The 24,043-nt window shown below is 41.0% G+C and overlaps 1 long non-coding RNA gene across 1 annotated transcript; it reads left to right on the forward strand.

The window, feature by feature from the left end:
• Window positions 1-254: 254 nt before the first annotated feature.
• On the forward strand, window positions 255-16,030 carry LOC134337615 (uncharacterized). The gene is made up of 3 exons (XR_010016030.1): window positions 255-344; window positions 14,349-14,478; window positions 15,468-16,030. It is a non-coding gene; the product is annotated as an uncharacterized LOC134337615 (long non-coding RNA).
• Window positions 16,031-24,043: the final 8,013 nt, after the last annotated feature.

Here is a 24,043-nt window from a genome sequence, read left to right on the forward strand (position 1 = left end):
CTGTGTGGGTTTCCTCTGGGTGTTCCAGTTTTTTCCCATATTCCAAACGCATACAAGTTACGGTCAGTAAGTTGTGGGAACGCTATGTTGGCACTGGAAGTGTGGTTACACTTACAGGCTACCCAGCAAAATCACTGATTTGGTTTGATGCAAGTGGTGCATTTCACTGTATGCTTTGATGTACGTGTGACAAATAAAGCTGATCTTTATTTAGCTTTAAGTATAACTTATGTCGTGTATGAAGTCACCAGAGAGATACAGCTTGCGGATGTAAAAGTCTTAAGAGACTTTATTTGAGACACAGACAATTGGTATCCTTTGGAGTCATGAGAGAAAGAGCAAAGGTAACAGGACAATTTCTTTTGTTACAATGCCCTCATAATGCTTCTTTTGAGTTATATGTAGTTTTCAAATGCTGTATCTTCCCACAAACACACCCAAAATGAGTGTTAATTACTGTGAACTCTCAGTTATATTCATGCAATGGAAGGTTGATTACATTTATGTCTATGTGACATCTCAATCAAATGTCTCTGGGTCTACAATTTAAGTGCTGTGGTCAGAGTCCTATTCATGCAATGGGTGTTGATTGCATTCATGTATACGCAGACATCTCAAGTCAATTAGATGTTGCCATTTAAGAGCTGCTCTTTAAATTTAATCTACAATCTGTATTCAGATATGAAGGTTGAATGCTGAAGGTTAATATTTGCTAATACCCTACTCCAGAAAACACCCTAAAAACATAAATAATAAGTATGCAAATAATGCATGCATTAGATTTAATTCTTTGATTTTTAGCATTACCACAACAGATAGGCAGAGGATTTAACTGTAAATTCAAGCATATTTTATACTAGTGTCGCAGAGGATTATTTTACTGTTTTAGTTCCTTGATTGATTAAAATACCAAAACTTTAATCTCACAGTGAATTCTGGTGGGGAATTTTAACCACCTTAGGACAAAGGAAGATTAACTAACTAACTGTGTCAAAGCTAAGCTACTGAGTATGCACTTCTTTCTTCTTTAAATGGGTGGATGTGGTGTCAGCCATGAGAGGCAGGTCAGTAATTAGATTATTTCAATGAGGATTTGCATCGTGGACTTTGCCAATGATTTGGAAATGCACAGGTTTACCAGGCCTATGAAATCTGGCACCTGAAGGGAGACAGATCAGTTAGATCTAGGAGACAAATACTTTCTCAGCAGTGCTTGTGAGCCAGGAGGAGCAAGAGTATATCGTGCAAGAGGAATTAAATACCAATGCAGGGAGATCATATGCTGTTATAGAGCATTGGTGAGGTCCAGCCAGAAACACTTTTTTAATATGGGTGTTCATAGTTAAGGAATGATATAATTGCGTTTGGAAGTGGTTCAGGGAAGGTTAGCTAGACTAATACCAAGTGGTCTTATAAGGAAAGATTAAACAAGCTTGTATCTGCTGGAGCTTAGAGGACGACATAATTGAAACAGATAAGTTCCTGATGGGACCCGACAGAGTGAATGGGGAGAGGGCATTTCCTTTTGTGGGAGAATCAGGAATCAGGCAATTCTGTTTAAAAATAAGGATGGTTCATTTTAGAGTGAGATGAGTCAATCTTTTTCTCTCTTGGAGGGTCGTGAGGTTGTGGAGCCCTCTTCCTCAAAGGCAATGGAGGCAAAGTCATTGAACATCGATAGGGCTTTGATCAGCGAGGAGGTGACAGATAACTAGGTGTAGACATGAAAGTAGTGTTGAGTTATCAATCAAATCAGCTAAGAGCTTATTAAATGGCAGAGTAGGCTCAAGGGGCCAATGCCCCACTACTGTTTCCAATTCACATGTTTAAACATATTTCTGAAGACTTTGATTGACTACTTCCTCAGCATGCCTAAGAAATTCAGCGTGTCCCCATCAATCATTACCAGTTTTATCGATACTCCTTAGAAAGCATCCTATCTGAATGCATTACGGCTTGGAATGGCAGCAGTTCTGTACATGACTGAGAAACTGCCGAGAGTTGTGGACACAGCTCAGCACATCATGGAAACCGGCCTCCCCTCCATGGACTCTGCCTAGATTTCTCACTGCAGTCAGCATTGTCAAAACTACCCAACCCACAAATTCTCTTCTCTCCTCTCCCATCAGAAGAATCAAAAGCCTGTAAGTATGCACCACCAAGCTCAAGGATAGCTTCCACCCTGCTGTTATAAGACAATTAATGGTTCCCTGGTACAATAAATCAGATTTTTGACCTCACAATCTACCTTGTTATGATTTTGCATCTTATTGTTTACTTGAACTGCTCTCTCCACAACTGCTGCACTTTATTCTGCATTGTTATTGTTTTACCCTGTTCCACATCAACGCACGGTGTAAAAATCTGACCTGTATGAACAGTGCGTAGGACAAACTTTTTATTGTATCTCGAAAAATGTGGCATGAATAAACCACCTCCAATTCCAATTCCAATCCAGTTCTTTCATCCTCCAGGTAACAGCTGAAGATGCCAGTGATCTCTTTCCAGAATCAAAATCAGGTTTTGGATCATTGGGGTATCGTCGTGAAATTTGTTGTCTTTGTGGCAACAGTACAATGTTAATAATAATTTTTAAAAAACCATGAATTACAGTAAATATATATATATAAATTAATTAAGTAGTGCAAAAATAAAAATTAAAAAGTACTGAGGTAGTGTTCGTGGGTTCAATGTTCATTCAGAAATTGGTTCGCAGAGGGGAAAAAGCTGGTCCTAAATTGTTGAGAGGGTGCCTTCAAGCTCCTGTTCCTCCTTCCTATGGTAGCAAAGAGTAGAGATCATATCCTGGGTGGTGAGGATACTTAATGATGAATTCTGCCTTTTTGAGGCATCACTCCTTGAAGACGTCCTGGACTATGGAGGCTAGTGCCCATGATGGAGTTGACTAAGTTTACAACTCTGTGCTGTTTATTTCAATCCTGTGCAGTAGCCACCCCTACTAGACAATGATGCAGACAATTAGGATGCTCTTTGCGGTACATCTGTAGATACTTGCGAATGTCTTTGGTGACATACCAAATCTCCTCAAGCTCGCAATGAAATATAGTCACTGTCATGCCTTCTTTGTAGCTGCACCAATATTGATATCCATTCCCTTCCTCTCCCACCATCCAACTCATTGAAGAGGAGGAAACTGAGTAAACAAAAGATCTAATCAAGGTCCCACCATTCATTTTTTGCAGGACATCTTATCTCCCTGCTGTCTCCAGGTTCATGACAGACTTGCTATGCTTCTACCATGGTGTGAATCATCAGAGCAAGACAGAATTTAGTTCAAGATTGTTTAATGCCATTTCCAGTACACAAGTGTAAAGGAGAACGAAGTACTTGTTACTCCCAATATGATGCAGCACAAATAAAAACAGAGTAAGATAAAGAACACAATCAGTAGAACAACATAATACATATAATAGCTTATATACATAGATTGATTATATATGCAAAAAGTGTTGCTAGGTACAGGAGTGTCTGTACATAAGGTGAGTTTCAAAAAATGATAAAGTACTGGTGGTTGGGGTGTGTCGGGGTGGGTTAGTGGGTGGAGGTGTTGATCAGCCTTACTGTCTGGGGAAAGTAACTATTTTTGAGTCTGATGATTCCAACATGGATGCTACATAGCCTCCTCCCTGATGGGAGAGGGACAAACAGTGAGCAGTGTGGGTGGGATCTTTCATGTTTCTGCTGACCCTTTCCAGGCTCCTTTCTGTATATATGTCCTTGATGGCAGGTTGGCTGGTGCCGGTGATGTGTTGGGCAGTTTTGGCTACTTGTTGTAGAGCCACTGTGTCTGCTGCAGTGTAGTTTCTGTACTGTGCAGTGATGCAGCAAATTAGGATGCTCTCTACTCTGCATCTGTAGAAGGTTGTGAATATTGACGTGCTTAGTTCAGCTCTTAATAATTATATTTAAGTCTTTTGGTAATGATTCCTAGTCATCATGATCTTACGACTCATGGTGCAGTCTTGTTCACTGTTTTAGGAAATAATGAGTATAAGCAGATTCCCAAAACAGCCGTTAACATATACAGTATCGGAAATCTATAGCACTTGCACATAATCTCGCTACAGCTACAGAATTGGAAAACTTACCCCATCTGTCCTGTGACGTGCTGCTAAACCATACAGCATTTGATCCCCACTGTGTGCTGGGCTAACTTGTGGCTGGTGAGTCTATAGTGGACCTGTTGTGATGGGGAATAGTTCTCCAGGATTCTGTATAAAGGAAATCAAAAAAATTAGGTAAGATTCGGAGAGTACAGACTCAAGTAACCAGGATGTTCCTTCAGAACAGAGATGAGAAGGAACTACTTCAGCTAGAGGGTGGTAAATCTGTGCAATTCATAGCCACAGACATCTGTGGAGGACAAGACATTGAGGATATTTAAAGCTGAGGTTGATAGCTTCTTGATTAGCAAGGGCATCAAAGATTACAGGTAAAAAAGTATGGGGTTGAGAGGGAGAACAAATCAGCCAAGATGGAATGGTGGAGTTGAATGGCCCAATTCTGCTCCTATGTCTTATAGTCTTATGGCTTCATCACCCTTTGAGCTAGTTAGGTGTCGGAATCAGTTGTGGAAAAGATCATGTTTACAGCTTCTGCTTGTCATTGAATAAGTTAACCACAGGTATCGTTAGGAGTGCTGTTTCCAGAATAGCCCGTGAAGTGCTGTCTGAAAACTTGCGCTCAGCAAGTACTTTCAAAAAATGGCAAGGGGGATAAAAAAGCTACTATGTGAAGATGTTTTTAATATTTTCTTCCAGAGGCAAAGTTAGATTTGAGAGTCATCATGTTGATAATATTGGGTATGTCAGATGCAGCCATGTCATTCCAACATAAAAGATTCAATTTTGCTTTTGTTGGTATTTCCGCTCCATCTAACTAATAATATGTCCCTTGCTAGCTCATCAGGAAGCAGCATCTAAATGGTTCAGTAACGGGTCAAACGAACCAGGGATAACTCCATTGTATCACGATGTCTAAACAGCTAACATCACAATCAGATCTGGTTTATTATCACCGACACATGTAGTGAAGTTTGTTATTTTGTGGCAGTCGTACTGTGCAAGACAAAAATATCACAATACATTAAATAAATAGCACAAATAAGGAATAATGAGGTAGTGCTCATTGGTTCATGGACTATTCAGAAATCTGATGGAAGAATCCGTTCCTAAAATATTGAGTGTGGGTCTTCAGGCTCCTGTACTTTAACCCTGATGGTAGTACCCAGAAGAGGGCATGTCTCAGACGGTGAGGGTCCTTAATGATGAATGCTGCTTTCTTGAAGGTGTCCTCAATGATGGAGATGGTAGGTTACACTACGATTGCCCCAGTGATTGATGCAGAGAAGACCACCTTGACCTGGTGTTTGCCCTGTTGCCATGGTGAAATCACACCTGAGCACACGGGGCTGATCAAGCTTGGAGCAAATGTTATAACTCTATGATCAAATTGGCTGTTACAGACATCCCACCTCTCCCAGAAGTTCCGGGAGTCTCCCGCATATCGACAGTGGCTCCCTGACGCCTGGAAGTTATATACAATATCCCAGAAATAGATTTTTTTGAGAGGGAGAGGGAGAGCGAGCATCCTGATTGGTCTCTCTTTGTGCTAAGAGTGGTTCCCAGCCACCAGGCCATGAGGAAACAATATGATTTGGCGATATGAAACGATATGAGTCAGCTGCACCTTTCCTCATTCCCTGTCATGCACTGTTGAATTTTAACGCACGTGAGGTCATCAGTGACCCGAGACATGCAAAGGAATCCCATTTGTGAATGTCCCCGGTGAATCATCCATGTCAGCGCGGGAAAAAGATCAACTCCTCGAGCTTGCAAATGACGGTGGGCTGAAAAGTATGTTTGACATAACATCTCTGCCAGCATTCTGGATCAAAGTCAAGGCTGAATATCCTGAGATAGCCACAGAAGCACTGAAAACGTTGCTTCCATTTCCAACATATCTCAGTGAAGAAGGGTTTTCTGCAATGAATGCAACGAAAACTAAATTGCGGAATAGACTGGACATAAGGAACCCCCTTCGAGTATCGCTGTCTCCCATCACCCCTTGATGGCACTGTCTTGTTGCAGGGAAACAAGCCCAGGGCTCCCACTGATTCAGTGATATTGGTGTGTTGCAATGATTTTATATGTTCATATGGGGAAAATATGCGCTGTGTGTTTAATATCCAAACGTTACTTAAAATGTTATGATGCGATTGACTTATCACCTATATTCTGGTTGTGATTAACACCCCCGCCCCCATTCGGCTGGTCCGCAAGAATATTGTCAATATTAAACCGGTCTGCGGTGCAAAAACGATTGCGGACCCCTGCTAAGTAGACCTATCAGTTTTCTCTGTGGGCGGGCTTTACAATCGACCTCAAAAATAATGACAGTGTTGCTCGTTGCACTGTTTGCAACAGTGACTTTTCTATCGCTCATGGTGGGTTAAAATGTAAAAGACATGTTGAGGTGAGTTTAACAGGTGTCATTCATTCATTAGCATAGCTAACGTTATTTAAACTAGCTGGCTAGCTGCTAAGGAGCTGCTCTATTGATGTCCTACTTGATGAGGCCAAACTCCCTGTAGACTTGCTTAAAGTTGTAATAGAATAAACATGATAATATAATATAAGTACATATTTTAATGTCACATTTTCTGCATATACCTAACTTGGTTAACAGATTAGAGAAAATCACTAAACAAAGTATTACATACACCCTTGGAGGTTGGCCATGGGGGATGGTTAGGGTGGGGATATGGGGTTGCAGGGGGTGGGGGTGCTACCTCCCTGAAATGGTGGTGCTACCTCCCTGAAATGAGTTTTTGCAGGGTGGGATGTCTGCTGTTAATACTCTTGTGACAAGAATACACATAGATAAGATGTTAGCTGTCCTGTGTGATCAGCAGTTGGTCTGCCACCTGTCTTCAAGAGAGAGATAAGGAACACAATGAAACAGCATCTGGAGATGTGTAATGAAGGGACGGGAGAGAGAGAGCTGTCTGGAGCGGCTCCCTCTTTGAACCCTGAACTGTTTGAAGAGATGGACAGGCGATACCCCAGCAGGGGGATAAAAAAGGACAGGTTCGCTAAGGCAACACACACGACACCCGAGGTAACGAGACCCTGGAAGCGGTGCGCCTCTCACAAGTCGGTGGCAAGCTCTTGAACGGCTGATCGGGGGATCAGCCTTAAACGCACAGGGTGGAAAGGTACGATCAGCGGGAACCCGGTGTGTGTCCACCCTCGCTTGGGTGCCGGGTTCACTGCAGAGGATCGACTGCATCTGGAGGAGGGGTCACAGTTGGTGACCTCAGGTGACATCACAAAGGACCTGCCCGAAAGCTGCTTGTGAGCAATATCGCCGGTCTGTGAGTGGAAGCCGTTCTGAATGATCAGTCGTTCCCGTTCTCTCTCTCCCTCTCCCCCCCACGTTGTCCATCGCCATGGCAACGATTACTGCGAACTGAACTAAATTGGACTGAACTTTGTGTCACTTTGAAATTGTCATTTACCCCTAGACAACGATAGAGCTTGATTGATGCTGTTATCTTAATTCTGTGCACATGTGTGTTTATCATTGCTGAACTGTTGCATTTATTATCCTTTCGATTACTGTGTTGCTTGTTTTTTTAATAAAACTTTCTTAGTTCTAGTAATCCAGACTCCAACTGAGTGATCCATTTCTGCTGGTTTGGCAACCCAGTTACGGGGTACGTAACACTCTTTATCAACAAGATTCCGACTGCATGAAAAATGTACCTGATGCTTCGGGATGCATAATTGCACAAAGAAAGGATGGAAATGAATACACTCATGTTGTGTTGCCACACTTATTATAGTTATTATACTATAGATTTGTTGAGTATACCTACAGGAAATCTCAAGGTTGTATATGGTGTCATATATGTCCTTTGATAATAACATTTACTTTGAACTTTCAACCACAGAAAATGCCACACTGAGAGAGGCTAAGCGAAAGTAGACTCCTGGGAGTACACATCTCACTTAGCCTTTCACGGTCCCAGAACACATCCTCTACAGTCAAGCAAGTTCACCAACTCTTCTACTTTCTAAGGAGGCTGAAGAAAGCTGGACTATACACATTAACACTCATGACCTTCTACAGATGCACAGAGAGCATCCTAACATGCTCCATCACTGTGTGGTACGGAAACTGCACTGTGACAGACAGGACGGCTCCACCACTGGCAGTTAGAACTGTCCAATGCATCACCAGCACCAGCCTACCCGCCATTGAGGATGTATATACAGGAAGGGCCAGGGAAAGGACAGCAATTTCATAAAGGATCCCACATGGACTGTTTGTCCCACTCCCATCAGGGAGGAGGCTACTCAACATTTACAGCAGGACCACTAGACTCAAAAATAGTTAAGTTTCCAAAAACTATCTGGCTGATCAACACCCCCTCACACCTACCACCTCCACATATACTTCACCTAGCATCACATTATGTATATACAATCTAATGTCTATGTACACAGTAGTCAATTGCACATTGTGTTTTATAGAATTTCTTTTATATTTATATTTGTTGTGATTTTTTTGTTTTTTTTGTTGTGTTTTTTTCTCACTGTGTTTTTTAATGCAGCATTGGATCTGGAGTAACGGTGATGTTATTCACCTTTACATTTGTGTACTGAAGAATGACAAAAATTTTGAATTATTTAGAAATCAGGGAGCACATACTTCTGATAGAAAATAGATCTTCAGGGATCTGTGTTATATTTCCTTGTCTCACACTTATGTATGAATGTAAATAGTGGCCAGAGATTACAGATTATCTTCTGTATTTGAATAGTAATATTCACTTGTGTTGATGAGAGAAATGAAGTCTCACCTTCAGTGCAAAGTCCAACACATATAACAAATGATGGATGTCTAAAAGCTTCATGCAGCATTCTTTAATCTATGATTTTAAAGGAAGTTTTAATCTGCTTGCTTTAAACAGGGTACTGTTCTTGCTAAAACAACAGTCACTTGAGTCCGAGAGCTATTTATCATCAGAAAGAAAAATTAAATTACAAAGGATTTTTGTCAATCTCTGCCTCCTGGTTCTATATAGCCAATGAAGCACTTTTGAGGTATATTCATGTATAGATGCAGAATTTTACCAATCAGGATTATCCAACGGTTTTGTTTCAAAATTTTAGTGCCACACCAAACGCCTAAAGTGCAGATGTGGTCAACAGAATACACTTTAATTCTCAGATGAATTTAATTGAAATGTTTTCGCTGTGAAGTGCTAAAAGGCAACAGCCAGTGTCTGCCCACACATAAATAGAATTTGCATCCTTTATCTATCAGCGTGGTTTTAATATTCATCATGTGGCAGATTGCTTTTTTTTCTTAAAATAGCACAATTTGTCGTACCAGTTTTGGCCATAGATGCAACGCCCACACAACTACTCCCTGTATTATGGTTTCCCAATAAACAATAAATCGCTGCTTTCTTCTTCCACTTTAAGATTCACCAATAGCTCACGTCCTCCAATGAGAATTAAGGAGATTTAGTGACTTGGGATGATAAATATGACCAATGGAAGCACAAGTGCTCGAGCCAGGAATCATAGATTTTGGATAAATCAGCTTCATTGAACCAGATTGGAAAGAGTGAGTAAGTAGCACTTTTATTATTGCAGTGTGGGTGTTTTGTAGATGCTATCAAATGCAGATGATGCTTGCTGTTTTCTCTAAAATATGCACTAAAGGCACAGGCCAATTGCAAAGCAAAGCACATCCATTGATTGCAGCGTCAAATTATAACTTTGTTCATCCTAATCTAAGCCTAGTTGAAAATGGCTTTCTCATATCCAGTCTGACATGAGCAAGTAAACTGTTTCAGTCTTTCCCCCCTCAGCATGATCCAATGCACATCTGTGTTTATAATTATGGTATATACATTACAACATGCCCATTAACCCAGCACTCAACCTACGTAGTGTGGGTTACGCAAATCAGCCTTGGTCATTTGTGTTCTGATTCTAATCAAAAACTCTGCAATTCTGTGGTAAAATTCTCTTGTGAAAGAAGTGAAGGTGTTTCCCTCCACTTTTTCCATTTCCCCTCCTTCAAATAACTGCCTTCATCGATGGCAAGGATGAGTAAGCGATGCCCTTCCTTGAGGTTTTTATCGCACAGGATGGCTACATTTATCTTGCACTTAAAGGTTATCCTGGAGGCACTGTCACATTTTCGTTCCCTGAGGTGAAACAGATGCTTAACTGTCATGAGTTGTGCTGCCCATTAGTACTGATGAGGCAGAAGCATGAACCGTACATTAGACCATAGAGAAGCAGAGTTAGACCATTTGGCCCATCGAGTCTGCTCTGCCATTTCATCATTGATGATCCATTTTCCCTCTCATCCCCAATCTCCCGCCTTCTCCTCGTGTCCTTTCATGCCATGACTAATCAAGAATCTATCAACCTGCCTTAAATTATACCCGATGACTTGGCCTCCAGAGTTGCCTGTGGCAACGAGTTCACCACTCTCTGGCTAAAGAGATTCCTCCTCATCTCCATTCTAAAAGGATTCCCCTCTATTCTGAGTTTGTGTCCTCTTGTCTTAGACTTCCCCACCAGAGGAAACATCCTCTCCACATCCACGCTCTTGGGGCCTTTCAACATTTGATAGGATTCAAACAGGCCACCCCTCATTCTTCTGAATTCCAGTGAGTAGAGGCCCACAGCCATCAAATACTCCTTATATGACAAGCCTTTCAATCAATTTTGTGATCCTCCTTTGAAACTTCTCCAATGTCAACACATCCTTTCTTAGATAAGGGGCCCAAAACTGCTCAGAATACTCCAAATGAGGCCTCACCAGTGCTTTATCAAGCCTCAACATTATATCCTTGCTTTTATATTCTAGATTTAGGTACATCTGCCCAATCAAGTCGTGGGCAGAACTAAAAATGACTTCATAATTATGCTGCAGAAATTGGAAGCCAGCTTTTATATGTATGTGATAACAATTCAGGAGTGGAGGTTAATCGACCTCGACTAGAATCCATCTGGGGATCCATATTCATTACACATATGGCAGAGAAAGTCATGGTGACTAGAACTATGTTTTTCCGCATTACAGGAAGGGTGAGATTGCTTCCAAGAGGGTGGAGAGGGGATTTACCAGGATGTTGCCTGGGATTTTGTACAATTTATGTTGTTAATTTATGCTTTTCTTGTGAATGCTTTGTCCCTGATGGTCAGTGCCGTGTGTTGCTGTTGTAAGTCAGTTTTTCATTGCACCCATGCGGACATGTACTTGAGCAGATGGCACTAAACTTGACTTTGAAATGTTTCAGTGTGTGGAGAAACTGGATTGGGTGGGTTTGTTTGCCTTGGCACAGAGGGGTCTGAGGAGCCTCCTGACTGAGGCATACAAATTAATGAGGGATATAAATAGGAGAGATTGCAGTAAACTTTTCCCCTTAGCAGAGGTGTTTAAAGCCAGAAAACGTAGGTCTAAGGCAGGGGTTCCCAAACTTTTTTATGAAATGGGCCAATACCATTTAGGAAGGAGTCTATGGATCCCAAGTTGGGAATTCCTGGAAAAGGTTTAGAGGTAATCTGAGGAAGACATTTTCTATCCAGGTGCTTGAGATTTGGGAAGCACCTCCTGAGTGGATGGTGCAGGCAGGTACTCTCACAACAGTTCAGAAGTACCTGAGTGAGCACTTGACTCAGGTATTAGAAAGCTACTGGCCAAGTACTGGCAAATAGGGTTAGTATGAATAGGCACATGATGGTCGACATTGAGAGGATGGGCCAAAGGACCCTGCTCTGTATGTTATAACCAAAAATACTGAGAAACTAGATGCTATTCAAAGGTAATTTATGGTGCCCCCCAACTTCCCTTTCTCACATGGATTACTTTCCTGCCCTATCAGATTCCTTCTTCAGCCCTTTAACTTTTCCACCTATTACCACCTAGCTTCTTACTTCATTTCCCCACCACCACCCACACATCTTCCTCCTCTTCTGGTCTCAGCTACCACCTGCCGGCTTGTACTTCTCTCCCTACCCCCACCTTATGTTTATTTATTTTATTTATTTAATTGAGGTACCGTTTCGGCCCTTCGGGCTGCGCTGTGCAGCATCCCACGGGTTAACCATAGCCTAATCACAGGAGAATTTACAATGACCAATTAATCTACAAACCAGTATGCCTTTGGACTGTGGGAGGAAACGTGAGCACCTGGAGAAAACCCAAGCATTTCACGGGGAGGATGTACTGAGTCCTTACAGATGACGTCAGATTTGAAATCTGAACTCCAAAGCCCCAGACATTATTAGTGTTGCACCAACCACTACATTATCATGGAGCCTTCTTATTTTAGCTTCTGCCCGCTTCCAGTCCAGTGCTGATAAAGGGTCTTGGCCCAAAGTATCGTCTGTTCATTCCCCTCCTTAGATGCTGTCTGATCTCCTTCATTCCTGAGTGAGCGTGTTGAAAAAGATTACCAGCATCTGCAGAATCTTTTGTGCTTATAATTTAGGGAGACTTCTTGGACAGGCCTCGGGCTTTCAAAAATTTAGTAAAGGGAGGGAGCGTAGTTGAATCAGCCAACATTGAGGAATAAAGAGGGGCATATCTTGTTCTCTACTCCTGGAAGAGCATAAGGAAGAAAATTAGATCTGGGTCAGGGTCAAACTCAATTCTTTTGCACCTTCCACCATGGTTGAGTAAGCTTGCAACATTCATGTTTACACAGGATCACTGTGATTAAATGCCAGTTAGGCAGTGAATGGATAGGGTGAAGGTAAAGAAGTTGGCACACAGTGAAAACATTGTCTTCGGATGTTAGCTACATTGATAAGGGTTTGCCACAGGGTAAAGAGAAGACCATATTAGCTCAATAATATAAATTTATAGGTGGCAGGGTGGAGATACATCTCCACCAAAAGAGGTGTAAGGCACCAGCCTGTAGGTCACTCTTGGGTAGGGTGTAGCACCTGCTTAACCCAATCAGAGTCACATGAAACCATGGGAGCAGTTGGTGGACAGTCGTACGAGCAGCTGGTGCATATCACAAGTCTTAGTTATGCGACTACTGATGCCAGGCAGACAATCTCTGAGGAGTATTGATAAAGGCTGGGGTCACACATCTTGTAAAGACTCTGTCCAGAAGAAAGGAATGGAAAACCACTTCTGTAGAAGAATTTGCCAAGAACAATCATGGTCATAGACCATGATCACCCACGTCATACAACACAGCACATATTGTTAATGATGATGAATATAAAATCAGTCAAAGCATAAAAGCTGGGAAGACACCATCTCCCAGTTACGCACAAGACAATTCTGCCTGGGGCAACAATTAGCATGCATTAGAAGGAGTACCACCAAGAAAATTTTTTACCAGTTAAATTAAGGGTATTAATGACCCACACACAACATTAGCAAAAAACTAATTAGGGTATAGGAATTTTAATGAAATATCTCTTTATAACATTACTTTGTTTCCATCATTACAATCTATAGTTCGGTCAGCCATATAGGTTAAGCAGTGTTGTTAACAGGTACATTGGGTATGAAAGAGTGTAACCATCTCAACCAATTAATCAAGAAAATAATCAGTCATTTATTATTTTGGAGGTTAGTTTACATTACCACTGTTTCCTGGCTTAAAGGTTTCACTGGAAACAAATTCTTTTGATTAAAGTAATGAACGTGGCATGGATTATACAGCAACAAATCTCTAATTTTTTGTGTATAAAAAGCAGCATCCATCATCTAAGAGCCTCACCACCCAGGCCATGCTCTTTTCTCGCTGCTGCCGTCAGGTAGAAGGTACAAGAGCCTCAGGACTCACTCCACCAGGTTCAAGAACAGTTACTACCCTTCAACCATCAGGCTATTGAACAAAAGTGGATAACAACACTCATTTAAAGACTCTGTTATATTGTTATTGCATGCTCGTTACTCATTGTCTGCACTTGCACAGTTTGTTTATAGTTCTTGATGTTTACAGTTTACAGGTCCTGTTCACAGTTACTGTTCTATAGATTTGCTAAGTACGCTAGCAGATAAGGAATCTCAGGGATGTATGTGGTGACATGTATGTATTCTCTTAATAAATTTTACTTTGAACTTTGATATGCTGGGAGCTAGATTTGTACCTATTGCAAATTGACAGGGTAATGGATTGCATTTTCAACTTATGTCAATGAACTAACGTTGTTGTTATCTAATTTTTAGTGGGTGTTGTGCACTTGCAGATAAATTTCCTACAAATTTGGATATTGTATAAATGATAGAATGTCACTACACAAATGGATTTCTATGTCTCCTTACAGAAATACTGAAAGCTCTGAGATGCAACAGGAACTTATGAAGGCACATGGAAAGTTGGCCTCTTTTGCATGGGGAATAGAAGACAAAAGTTAGTCGGAGTTTGGTGAGACACACTTGGGATACTGCAAACAGGTTTGCACTCCGTATTTAATAAGGTTTGCACTTGCATTTTGAAATAATTGAGAGGATGTTCACCAGGTTGGTTCCTGGGATGAATGGGTTGCCTTATGAAGAATAATTAAGCAAGTTGGGGATTTACTCACTGGGGTTTAAAAGAATGAGGGATAATTTCATATTGAAACAAGAGAAATTCTGAGGAAGTTTAACTGGTTAGAAGCCAAGAGAATGTTTTCCCTTGTGGGGGATTGAGAACATGGGCGAACAGCTTCAAAATAACAGATTGTTGCAAACTTGGGTCATCTGTAGAGTATTCTGAAGGCTCTAAGTTTTTTTTTTGCATTTTTTTTGTATTGTCTGTAATTATTATCCTTGAATACTTCCAATTAATTCTCCAAGACTTTGCAGGTGTCCAATAAAGTATCCTTGGACTTTTGTCTTTTATTAGATTAGTTACTTGTTAGCTTATGATTAGTGTGGGGTTTTATCAACTGGGCACAAATTCTTTCATGAACTGGAATGTATTTAATGGGGCATTGCTAACCCCTTGTTTGCTTGGTCTTCCTGATCATTACTTAGCGAAGTTCTGACAGAGTTATTCAAGACCTTGTAAGTTTCACTGTTTTGCTTTGTCTCTTTTGTGAACAAAATGCTTAGTTCTGTTCAATCCTTCTGCATCTCTGCATGATCCTGTGCTTGGATCCGAAGATGCAGCATGACACAGATGGCCTATTTATGACAGAAATTAGAAACCATTTTCTTATTTCAGATGGTTGCGGATTACTGGAATTTCCTTTCCCAGATATCTGTGTGGAGTGGGCGAATTATTGAATGCATTCAAAGCTAATATAGATATAACACTGGCATATTGAGGGAATTAGGTCTACGGGAAAGAAGGCAGAAAAGTGGATCTGAAACCAAAGTAGGAAATGCCCTGTTCTTAATGATTAGCAAAACATTTTCAAGGGCTTTGTGGCTAACCCCTTTATTTTTTTATCATCTAGATTTGAAAACATTAGTTGGTTAGGCATGGACAAGAGAAAATCTGCAGATGCTGGAAATCCAAGCAACACATGCAAAACGTTGGAGGAACTCAGCAGGCCAGGCAGCATCTATGGAAAAAAGTACGGTCAATGTTTTGGGCCGAAGGCGGAGTTTAGGAGGGATTATGGCCCCTAACGGCAACTCCTTTGCTTGCCTCTTCAGAAATAGCTCTATTTTCACCTTTAATATCTTTATTTGTCCCTTTCGGGGTCCTTTTGAAGACCCTGACCTGGAGTTACACACAGGCTTTGGTTCATTGTGGGAATGGGACCTGTTCTCGGGGTTCCACAACTGGCTGTTATTCGACATACCAGGGGTTTTGATAATGAGAGTCTCGATAATATTCAGAAGCCTAAGACCTCGGGACTCTGGAGATGGGAGGATCGAGGGTTGGTGTCACGGCAGAAGACTCATGTGTCATCGGGGAGGCCGGAAAATCTTTCGCTGTGGGCCCGAAGACCAGAGGTCTTTGTGATCTTCGGACACAGAGCTCGAAAAAGCAACAAAATGGACTTTTATCATCATAAACCAGCGGGTTGTTGTTATGTCTCCGGCTTGCTGTGAAAATGTGGGACACCTCCCTCTCCCTTGAGAGAAAGAACCTGTGGTTTGTCGAATGTCAGATGAAATGCAAAGCCTTTGGGGTAACTTTGGTCTATATCTTTGCTATTGCTTAGCACACGCTTGGGCTCGGTGATAGCATCGATGTGCTTTTTTTTGCTGGTGGGGAGAGAGGGATCGTTGCTTGCTGCTGCTTTCGCACAGGAGGGGGAACTGTGGGGGGGGATTTGGGGTTCACATGTTTAACTGTTCATTCTTTGGGGATGTTTGCGAAGAAAAAGCATTTCAGGATGTATATTGTATACACTTCTCTGATATTAAATTTGATCTTTGAACCTTGAACCTTTGAAACCCTTTGGCAGGACTTCCCTTTGGATAGGCATGTTGTTGCTTGGTATAGGGAACTGTTACATTGATGTATCACAGGGTTTTGTTTTGAGGGTGGGAATCTTATTAACTATTTGGGTCAGGCATCAGGATAGAATTTCATCCTTTCAAATATGTAGAGACAAGCAATGTCACAATTGCACCATGTTAAACCCTACTTCTGAAATTCAATTGCATTGACTTTGTTGACACCGGATTTCAGGATCAGAGCTCAACACACATATGTTACTACATCAGCTGTTTTACAGATTCGATAATGGGTTTTCTATTCCACTATTTCCAATAAAGAGTGATGAAGCTAGCAATCATAATATCTAAACCTACTCAACTCCAACCTTCACTCATATGGTGAATTGGAATCTATACACTAAGTGGTCTCTTTATTAGGTACACCTGTATACCTGCACGTTAATGCAAATAATCAATCAGCCAATCATGTGGTCAAGAGGGTCAGTTGTTGAACCGACCAAACATCAGAATAAGAAGGAAATGTGATCTAAGTGACTTTGATTGTGGACTGATTGTTGGTGCTAGATGGGGTGAATTGAGTACCTCAAAGTGCTGATCTCCTGAGCTTCTCATGCACAACAGTCTCTAGAGTTTACGGAGAATGGTGTGAAAAGCAAAAAGTATCCTGTGAACGGTAGTTATGTGTGGGGGAGGGGAATGCTTTGTTAATGAAAGAGGTCAGAGGAGAATGGCCTGATCAGTTCAAACTGGCAGAAAGGCAACAGTAACGCAAATAAACACCCATTACAACAGGTAGAGGAGTAGGTATGGGATTGTTTCAGATAAGTAGCCTGGGTTGTGTTCAAGGACTCATCAAAGGATCTGAACCAATACACCAATGTTGTCGTGGACTTTATAAAAACAGTTGTAGACAAGAGTGTTCCCACAATATCATTTGGATTCTTCCCCAACCAGAAACTCTGGATGAACCATGCGATCCACAGTCTGCTGAGGGCCATATCAGTGGCATTCAGGTCTGATGAGGAAGTTAAATACAAGAAGTCAAGGTAAAATCTCTGCACATTTGATTCATGGATTTTTTTATATAATCAAAATAAGTTCTATTCATAATAAAATTATTTAAAATAATAAATCATGCAATGTCTTTTTTCTCACATTCATAGGCAATACGTTCTACTACATTTTATTGTGTACTGTTTGGCTAGATCTTGTAATATACACTAGCAAATTACAATAAATTCAGAGTGGATCAAATTATATGCACATTTTTTACTTGCAAGGGAAGGTCTACCTCCATACATTAGATTGTTGGAAAGTAGGTTCAATCTTGCAGCTCAGAACAAACTATTTTATACTTTTACAGAGACCAGTAATTCATCAACTTCATGTCTTTGTGGTCGTTCCATCCCATAACATTCCTTCCTCATCTGGAACCGTGTTTCAGTTCTTTTAAACAGTCCACTTGCCTTCTGTGCATTCTCCCTCATGACAGCTGTGTCCTGTTTCTGTCTGTTGTCAAAACACTGCCCACCATTAACATACATCCTGATATAAAACACATCCTGCTTGCAAGTTAAACGTTTCAACAAACCAGCAAAGCACTCTGGGATCACACAGGTTCCTTTTTGTCACATTACATTTTACAAAGGTTATAAATTCATAAAGGCTTCAGGGTTACAGATATATTTCCACAATCTCTTAAAGCCTGTAGGACTGTTGCCACTCATGTGTCCCCATGAGGTGATGCACTGCTACAATGATTGAGGGTCTTCCTCACTCAACTCAGCCCCTTTCTGTTCATTAGCAGAACGACCCTATACTGTGGTCCTTCTTTACTGAGCCCTTTCAGCAGCTGCACCAAGTTTCTGCGTGCCCCTCAGCACGTACTCCTGCAGCCTGGAACGTGACATTCAGTAGCATTCCTCTGTAGGCATCTCAACGTGCTCGCAGACCAAAGGGTGTCTTTCACTGAGCTGATCATCTTCCAGCAGCACATGATGTCCATCTGCGTGTGTGTCCCTGGAAACAACCCCTAGATCTGTCAGGCAGCTGCTCAGGATGAAGCGTGACAGGTGCCCTCACATCTTCCTGTACACCCTCTTGGAATTTTTATGGCACAGGGAAAGATAATTTAGTCCATCAAATCTATGCTGACTCCTAGTGGAGCAGTCACATCCCCAGGTGAGATAGGCAAATGTTCATTCTATTACTGATTATGGGTTGGTTAATGACAAACTCAGACAGACTAAGTAGAATTAAAATAGTAAGGCAATTACTAAATTGTACAGACATGTACGGCACTGAATCAGACAGCATTCTGCAGCCAAGGAGATTCTTTATACTAAAGCAAAGGATTTGAACTGCAATAAAGTCTAATTCCAAATCTATAAAGTAAGCCTGTGTCTCCTTGTTTTCTCCCTAACATTTGCACTGCTGCCTCAACTCATCACTGTTCTGTCCTCTGTGGACCTCAGAGCCAACAAGCACTTTGTTGTCATGCCAAGTGCATAATTAGCATATATTACAATCTCATTTCCATACTGTTTAAATACCACATGCAGCATTTTGTGCACCTACCTGACAATAAACTAGGAAACATGCAGCACTATTTATAAAAGGGGGGATTTTATGAAGAAATTTGGTCCATTTTGATGGATCGTTACCTGTGGTGACATCCTACTGACCCCACTGGCTGCTGGCCCTTCCAGAATTTTCTGTAGGCTACATTTGCCTGTATTGAAATTCAGCATTAATGTAGGGGTGACATCATTCCATCTTCTCCCATTGTCCCCGCCATGGTAATGGGGATGGAGAAAGTCTGATTCTACAACAGTAGAGGACACGAGATTTGTACTTGCCCTCTCTCACTGAATAGTCTGCTATCCAACTGTTTGGAAATCCTATTGATATGGTATCTGGGTCACTGAGTGCTGATTCTCATGCACTCCTTCACAGTGGCCCAGATTTTGCACCCCCCTTTAACCTTATTGTTGTCTCAAAGTTCAAAGTAAATTTATTATCCAAGTACATATACATCACCATATACCACCTTGAGATTCATTTACCTGCGGGCATCTACAGGAAAATAAAGAAACTCAATCGACTTTATGAAAAATGATACATGATAAAGACTGACGAACAAGCAATGTGCAAAAGAAGACAAATCATGCAAATAATACACAAAGGTGAATAAATAATACTGTTTCTGCGAAATAACTAAGTTTTTGTGCTCCTTTTATGCTCACCAGGGCCCTACCTTCCCCCTCAATGTGTCGGGGTACTGGTTCCTGTGGAGAGTGTATTGACTGCCTGCATTATGGCCTGGTATGGAAACACCAATGCCTTTGAAATGGAAAATCCTACAAAGGGTAGGGGATTTGGCCCAGTACATCACGGCTAAAGCCCTCCCAACTATTGAGCACAACTACATGAAACACTGTCAAAAGAAAGCAGCATCCATCATCAGAGATCCCCACCACCAAGGTCATACTCCCTTCTCACTGCTGCCAACAGATAGAGGGTAAAAGAGCCTCAGGACTCACACCACCAGGATTAAGAACAGTTACTACCCCTCCCCTAGCAGGCTTTTGGATAAACAGGGATAACTACACTCACTTGCCCCATCATTTAAATATTTCTACAACCAATTACCTCACTTTAAGGGTTCTTTATCTCATTATCTTATGTTCTCATTATTTATTGTTATTTATTTGCATAGTTTGTTGTCTTCTGCATTCTGCTTGATTTTTCCATTGATTCTGTTATAGTTACTATTCTATAGATTTACTGTGCATGCCCACAAGAAGACAAATCTCGGGGTTGTATATGGTGACATATATGTACTTTGACGATGAAATTTACTTTGAACTTTAAATACACCAGGGCCCATTTCTCACACAGTTTTTAAACTTACTGCACTTGCTAGAAAATACTCCATGTAATATTTTTTTAAAAGTGAATAAAATGTATATTGGAGTATTATTTGGAATAACCACCAAATTAACAGAGTTTTATTGTACTCCATAGAAGATGTGCAGAGTATTAAATTCACAAATGTTTGCAGGACCGCTGTCATATTCAGCTGGAGAGAGGCTTGTGACAGTGGTTACCAATCCTTCTTGACGTGGTATTCCCAACACAAGCAAGTTGGGTGTGAAGATCCTCGAGACCCATCCTTCAGTAGTTTCCAGAGTGGAAATTCCCACCTAAACAAAGCAGAATTATTCCTGTCCTCACCTTTGGGACAGATGTTTCCCAGAATAACTGATGCCAAGATTAAGGAAGGCATTTCTGATGGTCCACAAATCAGGTCATCAATGACTGGCAATTGGAGGAATGTCTAATAGGACTGGAGAAAATTGCATGGAAATCATTCAAGGATGTTGTTGAAAAATTTCTTAGCAACTACAGAGCACCAAACTACACGCAGCTGGTTGACAACATGCTTCAAGCATACAAAACCATGAAGTGTAACAAGTCACTAAAGATTCATTTTCTGCATTCCGACTTAGACTTCTTCCTTGCAAACCTTGGCACTGTCAGTGAAGGTTTTACCAGAACATTGGAGTCATGGCAAAATGTTATCAGGACAACTGGAGTCCATTAATGCTGGCTGATTAGTCCTGGACATTTCAGAGAGAAGCCTCAGCCACTGAGTACAAATGAAAATCATCAACAAAGCATTTTTAGCTCAGTTGAACTATTGCAAAGCATTAGCACCATTATGCAAGTAAATGCATTACATTCAATAAAAGTTAATTTCTTGTTTCTCCAAATTCTTACTGATAAATGAAGTCTGGAGTTATATTTGTGTTCACCTTCAGCAGTTTATCAGAACCACAAAAAATTTCTGAAAAGGCAACACTTTCAAAAAAATTTGCTGCCCATTGCTATCAATGCTACCAGGAAAACCACTTGACAATTCCTAGCAAATAAGATCATAAGATGAAGGAGCAGAATTAGGCCATTCATCCCATCGAGTCTGTTCCACCATTCCAATTTATACTTACCTACTGATTGCCCATTAGGTTGTTGGCATTTAGGGCTGCAACAAAGGTCCTCTATCTTTGGCAATGTTCAGGACTTCCTTCATTGTGGCAGTAGCTTCCTTTCGGTTTTCACTACTGTTACTCATGCAGATCTGGGTGGTGACTCAGGAATACCATCATACTCAAATGTAGAAAGATTTTTCATTGCTGCTTCTGGACCAATTTTATTTTACCAGTCAGGATTGTTAGCCCTGATCTGAACCCATGAACCTGGACCGCTCTTCATTTGTCCTCTACCCTTTGACCTGTTTGGCATGGGTGACCTTACCAAGAGCCAAAGCATAAAGCCCTGACTCCAGCCAACATACTTCTCCGGGTCATTGAGGCACACAAACCCCCAAACCACAACAAGGTTGTGGTCCTCTTGGGAGATTCCATCTCATCCTTTGTGAATTACGCGCCATGTCATATGATGTGGGTGATCATGATCTTTCCATGACCGTGACTGTTCTTGGCAAATTTTTCTACAAAAGTGGTTTGCCATTGCCTTCTTCTGGGCAGTGTTTTTACAAGACAGGTAGTCTCATCCATTATCAATATTCTTCAGAGATTGTCTGCCTGACATCAGTGGTCGTGTAACCAGGACTTGTGATATACACCAGCTACTCATACGACCATCCACCACCTGCTTCACGTGACCCTGATTGGGCTGCTAAGTAGGTACTGCACCTTGCACAAGGGTAACCTGCAGGCTAGCAGAGGGACAGAGTTCCTTACACCTCCTTTGATAGAGACCTATCTCCACCCTTCCACCCATCTTATAGTTGATATTAACTCCAGTTTCTTGCCTTCTCCCAGTAACCTTTGATGTCCTCACTAACTGAGAACATACCAACCTCCTGTTGAAATGGCTTGTCCTCCACAGCCATCTGTGGCAATGAATTCCACAGATTCATGACCACCTGGCTAAAGAAAGTCTTCCTTAGCTTTGTTCTAAAGGGATGTCCTTGTAATGAGACGTTGATTCTAATGCTTAGCACGTACGGACCCGTTGGCTGTTAGTGCTTTGTCTCAATGGGGCTACTTTAATTATATACTTAATTGTAGTTTATTGAATATTCAAACTCTAAGTTACCATCTTACAGCACCCAGGATGAAGTTGTTGTACATCTCCTGAATTGGACTGCCAAGGGTGAAGCCTGATGCATCTCCACATATCTGTGATCAGGTGAACAGGATCACAGACCATGCATTGACATTGGGGCAGTCACATGGCATACAAATTTATTTACAATTAAGATTCAAGATTCAAATTTATTTATCACATGTGTGGGACAGTAGAGTATAACATATAGAGAAATACACCAGGTGAGTCATGATTGGGAAAAGGGGAAGGGAGGGGTGGGGAGCGGGAAGCACCAGAGAGACATTCTGTAATGATCAATAAACCAATTGTCTGGAATCAATTAACCTTGCCTGGTTTCTCAGGGCTGGGTGTGTCTGCACCTGCACCACCCCCTGCCCCTGACACTCCTTTTCTTTCACCTGCCCCACACCCCTCCTGTGGCATGGGACAGGTTGCTGTCAGGGGAGGTTCTGTAACTTCAAAACATTAAACTAGACTTTTTCCGAATCTTTCTTATTAACTTAAAATATATGAATAGAGGAGTGGAGTTAACGACATTATTGAATGTATTTGATTTAAGATATTGGTCCAGCCTTGTTTTGTTTCGTTTGCTTTTTTTTTGTGTTTAGTATTTAGTTTTATTTATTTTTTGTTTTTTTGGGGGGGGGTTTTCTTTGCATTTTTTAAATTTCTTTTTTTCTCTATGATTAACTAGATTAAGAGTTTGGAAGTCTATTACACCTGTATTATTTGAAGTCTTTTTTATACATGTTTATCAACAATAAGATTATTCCAATCTCTCTGTATCAATATTGTTATTCTGTTTATAATTTTGGAAAATTAATAAAAGGATTTAAAAAGAAAAAGAACATTAAACTAATTACAAAGAAAAACAACAAGAGAGCCAAGAGATGCAAGTCTTTGTTTGTTCTTTTAAGCGAGGTGTGCTCTTATCACATGGTAATGTATGGAATTCACATAGAACCCATAATGAATTAATTGAATTAACAATAATGCTTAATCAAACAATATATTCTATATATGTACACACAAGATTACTCAAATATTACTAAAATATTAAATACACCACAGATACAATTACATATTTTAAGTAATTAGACAGGTACATGAACAGACAGGGGAGGGAGTGATATACAGTAGATTATGTTTATTTATGTATATATATAAAATTTATTTTGAGATACCATATTGTAACAGGTCCTTCCAGCTGAATGAGCCAGCACTGCAATTACACCCATGTGGCCAATTAATTGACTAATCCGTACGTCTTTGGAATGTGGGTGGAAACTGGAGTATCCACGTCAAACCCACGTGGTAACAGGGAGAATGTACAGACTCATTACCGACAACGATGGAATTGAACCCAAATGGCTTGTGTTGTTATAGCGTTACATTAGCTACTAAGCTACTGCAGCCAGACTGTTTTTTCAAACTTGTCGACAATATTCCTAGAGATGCTGCCTGGCCTGCTGCGTTCACCAGC

Source organism: Mobula hypostoma, chromosome 24 (assembly GCF_963921235.1).
Source record: "Mobula hypostoma chromosome 24, sMobHyp1.1, whole genome shotgun sequence".
NCBI classification, from domain to species: Eukaryota; Metazoa; Chordata; class Chondrichthyes; order Myliobatiformes; family Myliobatidae; genus Mobula; species Mobula hypostoma.